This window comes from Silene latifolia, chromosome 1, assembly GCF_048544455.1.
Source record: "Silene latifolia isolate original U9 population chromosome 1, ASM4854445v1, whole genome shotgun sequence".
Lineage (NCBI taxonomy): Eukaryota > Viridiplantae > Streptophyta > Magnoliopsida > Caryophyllales > Caryophyllaceae > Silene > Silene latifolia.
Window position 1 is genome coordinate 93,407,631 of NC_133526.1, and position 13,052 is coordinate 93,420,682.

The window sequence follows — 13,052 nt, forward strand, 5'->3', positions numbered from 1 at the left end:
CTCGTTGTGTCCGGAGGCTGACCGCAGCCAAGCCCAGATCCTCCCCCGCTAGGTCGGTGACCCGAGTATTCCTGACCACAGGCTCACCACACGGTCGCAGGGTTGCTCTGATACCATTTATAACAACCCGACCCGCCACCGTTGTAACACAACCCCCGTGCATTATTTTTTTTTTTTTTTTTTTTTTTTTGCAAACTCTAATTATTCTCATTAAGATGGGTCTCATTGCCATGGAATTCCTCACGGACTAAAACTCCTTGACCCCTAACTTTTATCCGGAATAAACCACTCTAAATATTAGGAAAAAAATTGAGCCCTCCAGAGGACCATATTCCTTCACCTATTCTCTTTATAGTATACTCCGTTTGGTATACTTAACTTAGGTGAAGGAGTATGGTTCTCCCCGAAGACCAAAGAATCTTTCATATATATTGATTTACACGTAAACTTACTTGTTTCATAATTCATAATGTCTTCATTGATGTTTTTTTAGGTGCATAGATTTGATATTCAATTTTTCTTTTTAAAACTTTGGATCTATATTATGTATACGTAGCTAATAATCTCTTTTATTAATCCCATCATTTAAATTATTGGATCGGAATAATATCAAAATACTCATACAAAAATATGTACTCGTTGATGCTTAAAACAAACCACAAGTAAGTTATGAAATTATTAAGCGTCATTGGTAATCTCAACATAAAACCATCGATTCAACATGCAAACAAATCCATTGGTAATCTGAGCATAAAACCATTCTGCATGGATATGGCAAAGATTATATTAGAAAAACTTGATAGTCAAACACCAAAAAAATTGGCGGGGAAGGGGAGGGGATGACATTGGCTGAACAACGTAGTTAGGACATTTTACAATTAAACAAAAAAAAATAAAAGGAATCGATTATTATCGCAAATGGTGGACTGTTGGGGTTGGTGTCCTTAACAGTTAGTGCAAGGACTTATAAACCTCTAAAAGGATCAAAGGGCATACTTTGGTATTATTATCAGTTGATCCACGTTTATCAATAACGGTTGGCTTGCTAGATAAGTTTGACGTTATTGTCATACAGATGGCGGTGATCAACTGGTCCCTAAAAGTCACACCTATAGGATACGTTCGAGAGATGTGACGGTATGAAAATACTGTCATGTAGATGCCAAAAATTGACTAACCAGTTAGTCCGAGTTATTTGACTAAGTAATTAGTCAAATATGTGATGTTGAGATATTATATTTAATACGGATTAAATATCATGGGCTAAGGCGAATTAACCAGTTAATTCGTAAAATTAAATATACGTGATTTATATTTAATTAAATGTATATTAAAATAACTATACAATACTTTTTTTGTCGGACACGTATTAATAATTCAACTAACCCGAATTATTAGCGATGCCTTAATTTCCGATAACCGATAACGATTTATAATCGGACCACGTCATATACACTTAGCGAGTGATGGACCGGACCGCGAGTTTAAGTGAAGAGAAATTGAAAAGCCCATACGGGCTCCTCTCACTCGGTTTGGCCGAGAATCACCAAGACAAAAGGAGAGCTTTCTCCTCTTGTCTAACCTAATTCATTCTTGCTAAAAAATTTAGGGTTTCAAGAGCTTTCTTCTCGAAAAACCCGAGATCTCTCATCTCGACAAAACTCACATCGCTTCTCCCTATATTGCAAGGCAATCGGAGAACACTGTTCTAGCACAAGGGCATATCTCGGACAAAGTCTTGGGTGCAACGATTAGGAGGAAATCTGCGTTGATTTCTGTTCTTTACGCCGCAATTTAAAGGACCCGAGGTTGATTTCTATACACTTATCGTTTCTATTGTTTTTATCGTTTTATGACTATAAATTGCATGTTTAAATTTACGTTATAGTCCTGCAATTTAAGGGTAGTATACGGATATTAACCCACAAGTGGTATCAGAGCGAGGCCACGTAAATTTTTCATGTGTTTTTCATAAAACGTCGTTGAAACGATGTATTTTTGGTTAAAAATTTTGTCTCGGCAGCCATTTTTTTTAACTCGGCAGAAATTTTTTTTATTTGCTGCGTTTTTGGTTGCTTTGGGAACCGTGTCTTGTTTACACGGTTGCTCTTGTTGCTGTTTTGTCTCGAAAACCAAACCGTGCCATGTTTTACACTTTGTTTTGTTTCAAATTTCATGTTGTTTTTACATGTTGTTATTTTATACGGAGATTATAGCAACATGTCAAGTTTTTGTCAATTGTCAAATTTGTTTTAATGCGTTTTTGATCATATTTGCAATTGATTTTGTCTCGAAATATGTTTTCACGAGGGTTTTTGAAGTTTCAGCCTCTTTAGCATTCGATCGAGCGTATTTCTACTCGATCGAGTGCTGTTTCTGTCTTGTTTTTGATCGATCGAGTCCCTGTTGTACTCGATCGACCCTGTCTCAAAAACTTTTTGCTCGATCGAGTCCTTGCTGTACTCGATCGATCTGCTTTCAAAACCCATCTGCTCGATCGAGTTGTCCTCGTACTCGATCGAGTAGTTTTGCTGATATAGGTACTCGATCGACCTCCGGTTTAGTCGATCGAGCACCTCCTGATTAGCATACCTCTCGATCGACTTGCGGTTCATCGATCGAGCCCTCTGTCCCTCGATCGAGCACTTATGTCCCTGGATCGAGGGATTTAAATCTTTAACAGCTTTGAAAATTTGTTTCTTTTGATTTAAATTTTTCTTTTGGCTTCAATATGTACTTTATACGGATATAGTACACTCGCTTAATAGTGAATCGGTTCACTCACGTACCATATAGTTGTTTTAAAGCGTCTTTAAAATGATGGATTATAATGGATTAAAATTAAATGATAGAAGCGGTTTTATCACATGAATTTTAATCATTAAAAGGTGGTTTGGATAAATTTAACATAATTACGGAATTATGTCACGAATGAATTTGTTTTTAGTTGATGCATTTTTATTTATCGTAATTTATGAATGCCGTGAATGCCTTTTTATTACGTATTTAATTTTTGCAAACGGTTGTAACTTAGTGTGGCCTTAGTAGAACGTGTTACCGTAATGATGGAACACGGTCTTGGTTGTATTTTGAGATCTCGTATCTCCGTTTTGGATTTTTCACTTGTAATTACAGTTTTAATTAGAATGTAAATAGGTTTATATTTGTAATTTTAAATTGTAATTTTTGAGAAGACCAAAGATGGAGACCGGATGCTCACTCCCGCTACCTGGATCAAGATGGAACATCAAGACAAGCTTTTCGGGTCCAACGGTGGATTCCAAAGTTGTATTATGTTCTTTTACTAGGATAGGCCACACTAGGAAATTTTTATTTACGTTTTTTGCATTCCTTTATTTATTTTTTCCGCAACGATAATTTGCATCATATTCCGCCTAAAACCAAACCACCTAATTATTGCATGAAAACTGACACATATAGAGGTCACGAGTTAGTTTTCATTGACATTCTCATGTCACACGTTTTAAGCCATCATCCAAATAAATTCATTCACGACAGACGCTAGTTATTCGTTCACTTAAAATGAATTATAATTTTGTTGATGGGATCTTCCTCGTATAAACCAAAATTGAGAACGGTCTTTATAGGTCAAACTCCAATGAGTCCCTTCTTCGTCGGTAGGCATACTATGACCCCTTCTACGTCGGGTAAGTTGGAACTGATTGACCTATTTTATCTCAACACTATGGTCACTCGTACGATCCTGTGATCATGGTGGACTATAGATAGGATTTACGGAAATCTATCGACCAAGAGTTCTTCCGGAAGAATTAGCTAAACAGTTGGCTTATCAATTTACTGAAATTGAGTCTTGGGATCACTTGTATAATTCTTGAGGGAGATCAATTATGCAAGTGTGAGAGTCTACATGTTTAAAATGAATTTTAAAATAGACTTAAATCACCTCGATGAGTTGCTTATTTCGTTTTGTTTTTCTTTCTTTTTCAGTGTAGATCACGATTTTAAACTGCTAAACAATATGGCTGGTCACTTGAACGACCCAATGCCAAGTGCCACATTGGACCGTGAGTCCTGGCTTCGGATCTTCATGAATCAGATGAATCAGTCTACTCGACTGAAGAATGATGGATCCAACTTCGCGGACTGGGAGGCGGCATTACGGAATGCTGCCGCTGCTGACGGAAAGCTCAAATATCTACTTGAGCCCATGCCGCCACACCCAGGTCCCACGGCTGGAGCTAACGAGATCGCTGCTTATAACGATTTCGTCATGGAAGCGGGTGCGATTAAAAACGTGCTCATTTTTGCAATGGAATCCAATTTGCAGAAACGCTTCATAGCCCATGGTGCAAACAAGATTTTCACCACGCTCACCAAGGAATTCTCGAAAGCACCGAGAATCGTGACCTATGAGCATACCACTCACTTCTTTGATGCGAGACTCCAGAAGGGCCAACCGGTTAGCCCACACATTCTCGGCATGATTGAGAATGTCGAGAAACTGAGACCTTTAATCGTAACATCGGCGAGAATATTGTTATCGACCGTATTCTTCACTCACTCCACGATGGTTATTCGCAATTCAGAGCGAATTACTATATGAATGATTTGAAGAAAACTCCCCATGAATTGCACTCCCTCCTCGTACAGACCGAGAAGGACATGAAGTTCAGTGGGAGCTCGAAACAGGATGTTCTCGTTGTGTCAAACAAAGGGAAAGGTAAGGGCAAAGCTCCGGCAAACCTAACAAAGAGGTAAGGCGAAGTTCAAGAAGTCGGGTTCAGGGAAGAGTGGTCCTGGTGAGGCGAGTAACTCATCGGGCATGACAAAGAGCAAGAGTGAAAACATGGAATGCCATCATTGCCACAATACTCGGCATTGGAGACGCACATGTCCTGTTTATCATGAGGACTTAAAGGCAGGTCGTGTTAAACCCGTTGGTATGTCTTCTCTCTCTTCTACTTTTATTCATATGATTGAGATTAACCACGCAAGTTTCGGAACTTGGGTACTTGATCCTGGTTGTGGTTCTCATCTGTGTAATCATGTGCGGGGGCTCAAAACATCGAACCCCTCGTAAAGGGTGAGGTGGACCTGCGTGTTGGAAATGGAGCAAGAGTAGCTGCCATCTCCAAGGGGACATATGTGATCCAGCTTCCTAGCGGATTTGAGTTGTCTTTATATGATTGCTATTATGTTCCTAGTCTTTCGAAAAACATTATTTCAGTTTCTGCGCTTGATAAACTTGGTTTTTCATTTGTAATAGAAAATAATTCTTGCATTTTCTCATTACACGATATGATTTACGGCAAGGCAGTCTCCATGAACGGAATTTATGTTTTAGATCAGACCTCGGAAATATTACACGTAATGAATAAGAAGTTAAAGGTTGGTGACAAAGATCAAACGTATCTATGGCACTGCCGCATGGGACACATTAATGAGAAACGCGTAAAACAGCTCATCAAACATGGAGCTATCTCGGCCTTTGATTTTCAATCATTTGGCACGTGTGAATCATGTCTCATCGGTAAGATGACTCGGATTTCCTTCAAAGGTGTTGGAATGCGCGGCTGCGACCTATTAGGACTCATACACACGGATGTATGTGGCCCTATGTCAATCACCGCACGAGAAGGCTATAGGTATTTCATCACTTTCACGGACGATTTGAGTAGATATGGCTATGTCTACTTAATGAAGCACAAAAGTGAATCCTTTGAGAAATTCAAGGAATACCAAAATAGGGTACAGAACCTGTTGGGAAGAAAGATAAAAACACTGCGTTCGGATCGTGGTGGCGAGTATCTTTCTCACGAGTTTGATCAACACCGAAGGACCGTGGGATTGCCCTACGATTAACTCCACCGAACACCTCGGTTGAATGGTGTGTCCGAACGGAGAAATCGAACACTACTTGATATGGTTCGATCCATGATGAGTCACACGGTTTTACCTGATTCGTTATGGGGTTATGCTCTTTTGTCGGCCGCTCTAATACTTAACAAGTCCGTCTAAAGTCATTGACAAGACTCCATATGAACTATGGAAGGGAACGGTCCCTAACTTGTCCTTTATACGGGTTTGGGGCTGCGAGGCTTATGTCAAGTGGAGACCTGAAGATAAGCTCGGCCCGCGATCGGTCAAGACATACTTTATAGGTTATCCTAAAGGATCACGTGGTCATTACTTCTATTCGCCAACCGAACAACGTGTTTTTGTTGCGGCTAGTGCGACATTCTTAGAGAAGGAATTTCTCGAGAATGCAAAGAGTGATAGAACCTTCGACCATCGGAGATTCCCGAGAACCAAACACCGAGCAACCATTGGAGGAACCAATTCCTTCAATCCCGGCTGCGGTGAATATTCCTGAGGAACCTAGGAGGTCGGGAAGAGTCTCTATTCCTCCGGACAGATACATTGGTATGGTCGAGGAACATGACATAGATGACGTTCTACTCTTAACGAGTAGTGAACCCGCAACCTATAAAGGTGCCATGACAAGTTCTGACTCAAAGCTATGGCTTGAGGCCATGCAATCCGAGATGGACTCCATGTATGAGAACAACGTGTGGGATCTTGTTGACTTACCTGCTAAGGTTCGTCCCCTTCAATGCAAATGGCTTTACAAGATAAAGCATTCTGTGGAAGGTCAGCAAGATATCTACAAAGCTCGACTAGTTGCTAAAGGTTTCACCCAAGTGCCAGGTTTGCACTACGATGAGATTTTCGCACCCGTAGTCATGCTGCGTTCCATTCGGATTATCTTAGCGATCGCCGCTTTTCATGACTATGAAATTTGGCAAATGGATGTGAAAACCGCCTTCTTAAACGGCTTTTTGGAGGAAGAGTTGTACATGGTACAACCCGAAGGTTTCATCGATCCAGTACATCCTAAGAAAGTATGCAAGCTTAAGCGTTCCATTTATGGACTTAAGCAAGCATCAAGGAGTTGGAATCATCGCTTCGACCAAGTGATAAAAGAAAATGGATTTACTCGATCGGTCGAGGAACCATGTCTATATATCAAGTCGAGTGGGAGCAAGATTGTCTTCCTAATATTGTATGTTGACGACATACTCCCGATTGGGAATGACATACCTCTCTTAACTTCGGTGAAAGTATGGTTGAAGAACCATTTCCGGATGAAAGATCCGGGAGAGGCACGAGAGAATTCAGGCATCCGTATCTATCGAGATAGATCACGACGGATGCTATCTCTCGGTCAGAGTCTTACATAGACAAAGTCCTAGAGAGATTCAGTATGACTAACTCCAAGAAGGGGTTCCTTCCTATGGCTCCGGGGTGCATTTGAGCCGATCTCGGGCACCGAGACACCGGAAGAGAAAGAGCGCATGACACGGATTCCTTATGCTTCGGCTATAGGATCAATCATGTATGCCATGATATGCACACGTCCGGACGTGGCATATGCATTGAGTATGACAAGTCGATTCCAACAAAGATCCGGTGAACCACATTGGTTGGCTGTCAAGAACATTCTTAAGTACCTACGGAGGACTAAAGATTGGGCATGACTTATGGAGGCTCTCAAACGCTATGCGCAACCTATTCTGTGAGATGCTAGCTTCCAAACGGATCGAGATGACTCGAAATCTCGGTCCGGATTCGTTTTTACTCTTAATGGCGCTGCGATCACTGGAAGAGTTCGAAACAAACTGTTACAGCAGATTCTACGACTGAGTCCGAGTACTATGCCGCGTCTGAAGCAACAAAGGAAGCGATATGGATGCGTCAATTCTTACATGGGCTCTCTGTAGTGCCTAGTTCGAATGACCCGATCACCATCTATTGCGACAATAGTGGTGCCATCTTCCAGGCTAAGGAGCCAAAGTCTAGCAACAAATCTAGACATGTACAACGGAAAGCTCATCTAATCCGGGATTACGTGGAGCAAAAGGAAGTAGTGATAGAAAAGATTGCTACTGAGATGATAACATAGCAGATCATCCTCTCACTAAAGCATTACGACAAGATAAGCATGAAGGGCACGTAAATTCCATGGGAATCAAACGTGTTCCTGAGTTGTAGTACTCTTTTATGGATCAGATTCATTCTCCTTTGTACTCTATACGACATCATCGTTTTGATATTTATATATATATATTTTGTTTTTCATGTGGAATTGTACGACAATTTTGAACACCACAAAGTGAACAAACATCATATTTTGTTAGTCCTTAATTGCCCACATGAGCGATAACTCGCAATTATTCGCGACGTTGGTTGATGGTGGGTTCAACGAGCCATAAGTCAACAGGTTGACTGACCAATCACAGAGGCGATTTACACGGATATTTCGTAGGACACACTTGTGACATCGACGTGGAGTCCTAAATGTTTTATAACATTCGCTGCCCGGTCGTGGATAGGACTTCCATGGTGATCCTAAGAGTCGATTCTTTGACTATCGACTGTCTCTTGAGACTACGGCAGATTTTGGGTGACTTTGGTTTCTTTCTCACGGTCATCCGTAACAGGGGGCCAAGTAGATTTTTTCTGGGTCATTTCATGCTGTGCTTAGATCGGAAGGAGTCGAGTTGAAGGAAATATTCAGCCTTTATCGTACTCGATATTTCTCGGGGCCACTCGAGGAGTCAGAATCGAAATGCATGGCCATGCTCGGATACGGATTCGTTTTATCAGTTAAGTTACTCTCTAGTCGGGGAAACCACTCTAGATACAGATCGATTGTAAAATACGACCTTTGCGGATCCAGATCTGCAAATTGTTTTACATTGAGTGGGAGAAATTTTAAATGAATATGAGAATCGGTTATCGCACCTACACTTGTTCGGACAAGTGGGAGTTTGTTGGAGCTTGTGTCCTCCAGTTAGTGCGGATAACGTCATTGCACATACACTTGTACGGACAAGTGGGAGCTTGTTGGGGTTGGTGTCCTTAACAATTAGTGCAAGGACTTATAAACCTCTAAAAGGATCAAAGGGCATATTTTGGTATTATTATCACTTGATCCACGTTTATCAATAACGGTTGGCTTGCTAGATAAGTTTGACGTTATTGTCATACAGATGGCGGTGATCAACTGGTCCCTAAAAGTCACACCTATAGGATACGTTCGAGAGATGTGACGGTATGAAAATACTGTCATGTAGATGCCAAAAATTGACTAACCAGTTAGTCCGAGTTATTTGACTAAGTAATTAGTCAAATATGTGATGTTGAGATATTATATTTAATACGGATTAAATATCATGGGCTAAGGCGAATTAACCAGTTAATTCGTAAAATTAAATATACGTGATTTATATTTAATTAAATGTATATTAAAATAACTATACAATACTGTTTTGTCGGACACGTATTAATAATTCACTAACCCGAATTATTAGGCGATGCCTTAATTTCCGATAACCGATAACGATTTATAATCGGACCACGTCATATACACTTAGCGAGTGATGGACCGGACCGCGAGTTTAAGTGAAGAGAAATTGAAAAGCCCATACGGGCTCCTCTCACTCGGTTTGGCCGAGAATCACCAAGACAAAAGGAGAGCTTTCTCCTCTTGTCTAACCTAATTCATTCTTGCTAAAAAATTTAGGGTTTCGAAGAGCTTTCTTCTCTGAAAAACCTGAGATCTCTCATCTCGACAAAACTCACATCAGTTCTCCCTATATTGCAAGGCAATCGGAGAACACTGTTCTAGCACAAGGGCATATCTCGGACAAAGTCTTGGGTGCAACGATTAGGAGGAAATCTGCGTTGATTTCTGTTCTTTACGCCGCAATTTAAAGGACCCGAGGTTGATTTCTATACACTTATCGTTTCTATTGTTTTTATCGTTTTATGACTATAAATTGCATGTTTAAATTTACGTTATAGTCCTGCAATTTAAGGGTAGTATACGGATATTAACCCACATGGACACTCTAAATTTATTGCTCAAAATTCCTTTGAAAAAGTTGGATCTTATAACGTAAAATGGTGTTATACAAGACACTAGTTTTATACCCGTGCAAAAAATACATGGGTCGTAATAGCAGGCGCTATCATTAGATACATGAACATATAATTGAGCGTGATTAAGGGTTCAATACTCTGACAATATAAATAGTCCATATTGGAGATTCGAATATTTGATAAATATTAGATTTGAATATCAGATAATATACAACCGTATTTTTTTAGAATTATATTAAATGTACATATTAGACCCGTTGAATGTTTGTAAATTGCAACATTTTATGTAAATTGTGACATTTTAATTTATGTCTTAAGATAAGTAATTAAAATAGGAATAAGAATCGGGTTAAGGAAAGAGGGTAATTAAATAGTATAGGAGACATGGGAGGCCACTTGTAGAAACTCAACAGCCATTCAGAAACCAAGAAAAAACTTGGCTTTTATACTATGTAGATTAAAATGAAAAACATGATTACCTTACTATGCCAAATTTTGTAAATTATCTGACTATATTGCACTCTGCACAAAAAGGGAAAAAAACATAAGTTAGCAAATCACAAAAAGACTAATAATAACATAATTACTCAAATTTATATGTAAAAATCAGGTTCACAATATAAAATTACAAAGGGAAGGGAAAACACAAAGCATTTCATGTGTGAAAATTTGGAATTTTAACTTGGGAAAGTCATATGTATTTATACACAAATAAGTCCTATCATAACTAAAATTGATCAAAGTCTCAAAATCTATCTGATGGAGAAAACGTATAGTAGTAGAAGTAAAATATGATCTTTTTTATTCTAATTTAATTTTTTCGGTCGAAGATAACTCAAAAAACTTAGACTCTTTATAATTGCTCGAAAAAAGTTTCCTTTAAAAATATAGATAGATTAGATTAATAAAAAGAGCAAGAGAAATACTATAGTTAGATTATATTTATTAATTATCATATAATATCATCAGTGTTCATATGATAATTAATACTCGTAAATATTAGGAGTGTGTAGAGGGAGAATTAATAGTGAAATAAGGATAGAGAGAAATTATAACTTCTAAGAGAAAGTGGGGTGCTTGAGAAATTAATTCTTTTCTCTCCCTAATTCTTAGGGACCAATCAAAAGTCTTAACATGTTTTGGTTTTTATAGTAAAGGGATTTCAATCCTATTTATTTACCTTTTTATTTCCAAACAAATCTACAACTATTCGATTAAAGCCAGATTTAATCTGGGGCGTTAAAAAGTAATGGACCTCCATTTCTTTTTGAGAAATAAAAAGGATCCTAACTCTTAAAAATACATAACACACTATTTACTTTATTTTTATTTGCTTGCTTAATATCCAGATTTTACTCTTTTAGTACCCTCTGGCCTCTACTACAAAAATTTTGTTTTCTTATTATTATCTGGAGCCTTGGATTGATTTCGGAATTGGGCCTCTCGAATTCAGTTGGCAGCCTTATCTCTATGATACCCAACAACAATTCGGGTTGAACGAAGTTTTCAACTTTTGGATATAGAGTACTCACATTACGCTTTGAATTGAATGACAAATTTATCAAGTCTATTATTAATTGGGGTTTGTTAAACGTCGCCCCTAGTTTTACTCATGTCGTCCCTAACAAATTACTATTTTGCCCCTTGCTCCATTGTACACTACCATCTTGTTTATTTTCATTTCCGTATTCAAACAAATTCCGCTTCAAAAAATTAAAAACCCGCTTCAAAAATAACAAAAAAACGTGTAGAAGAACAACAATAACAAAAAAATTCGAAAAAAATAACAAAAAAATTCGAAAAAAAACGTGTAAAAAAGCGTGTACAAAAACAACATATCCTGGTGAAGAACAACAACAACAACAATAACAACAACAACAACAACAACAACAATAACAACAACAACAACAACAACAACCAATTCATCAACAAGAAGGTGTGTTTGCTAATTTTTTTTTTTTTTTTTGCAATCTTTTTAAATTTGTTAAGCTAATGTAGATTAGTTTACCTGGTGACTTAGGATAGGTAATATGTGACGAGATTAGAGCCAAATTTATATTCCTAATCATGTCTGTATTCTTGATCATGCTTCCTTCAAGTATGTTACCATATTTCGCTCATACCTTCTGTAGAGTTGGCACGGGGTTAGATTTGATGTTGAGTCCTTCGAACTCCACTGTTGAATGGTTAAGGTCTAATTTCTGTCCAAAAAAAAGGGAATTGTTAAATCATCAAAATTTAATGTGCAGGTGCAAAAATATCAGAATGTTGATCAATACTTGAGTTGTCGGAACAAGAGAAGCAACACCTGCGAAATTTACAATAACCGGCAAGGACTGAACTAGAAACGGAGCTGGTTCTAACTTCTAATGTGGTGATCTTTCAATCGAGAGCATCTGCAGCGCTCAAATGCAGCAGTTCTTTTTTCTTAGAAGGTAAATAATTCTGGCCGTAAATATCCAATTCCTTGTCATCCCTACATAGTTACGGAGAGACTGAAATTCCTCGCATATGAATTGTTTTAGCAAATTGTATACATAGACATTCTTCTACGCGCGTTAAAGTGATATGTTCAGGCTATATAGGTAATGATTAAAGAGTAAAAATAATATTCAAAAACGAAAATTTCAAAGTAAAAATAATTAAAATTAATATTACATTTTAAAGAATAGGGTAACTAATTCGGATTGTAGATCTATTAATTAAGCGAAGATATTAGTCACCACTCGATTACTATGTCCATACTCCTCCTTCAACCAATGTTTTGACTCTATATTTGTAGATCTACAACTAATTAATACTCTGAAAAAAATGATGATGAATGTTGTGATAATCTTCTCGTGATATATGAAAATAAGAAAAACATGCCTATAAAGGATGAGAGATAGAGAGGTTAGATTGGGTAGTGATAGACTGATAGAAATATTGAGGGCGACGGGAGTGGAATTGAGGGGGGCAAAGGGTTTCTGAGAATTTGTGATAATATTTGGCATGAGGTGGATTTCATAGTAGTGATATTTTGGGCCAAATGTCATTTCCTCAAATATAACTTTGGGTTTATTGGTGTATGGGTTTTATTAACGTAAATATTAACTCTATTGCTATATTATGGGCCAAGTGTCACC

General features: G+C 38.2%; 1 long non-coding RNA gene across 1 annotated transcript; it reads right to left on the bottom strand.

The window, feature by feature from the left end:
* Positions 1-609: 609 nt before the first annotated feature.
* LOC141597534 (uncharacterized) lies at positions 610-12,123 on the bottom strand. The gene is made up of 3 exons (XR_012522788.1): positions 11,936-12,123; positions 10,407-10,449; positions 610-761 (listed from the first exon to the last, which is right to left on the bottom strand). It is a non-coding gene; the product is annotated as an uncharacterized LOC141597534 (long non-coding RNA).
* Positions 12,124-13,052: the final 929 nt, after the last annotated feature.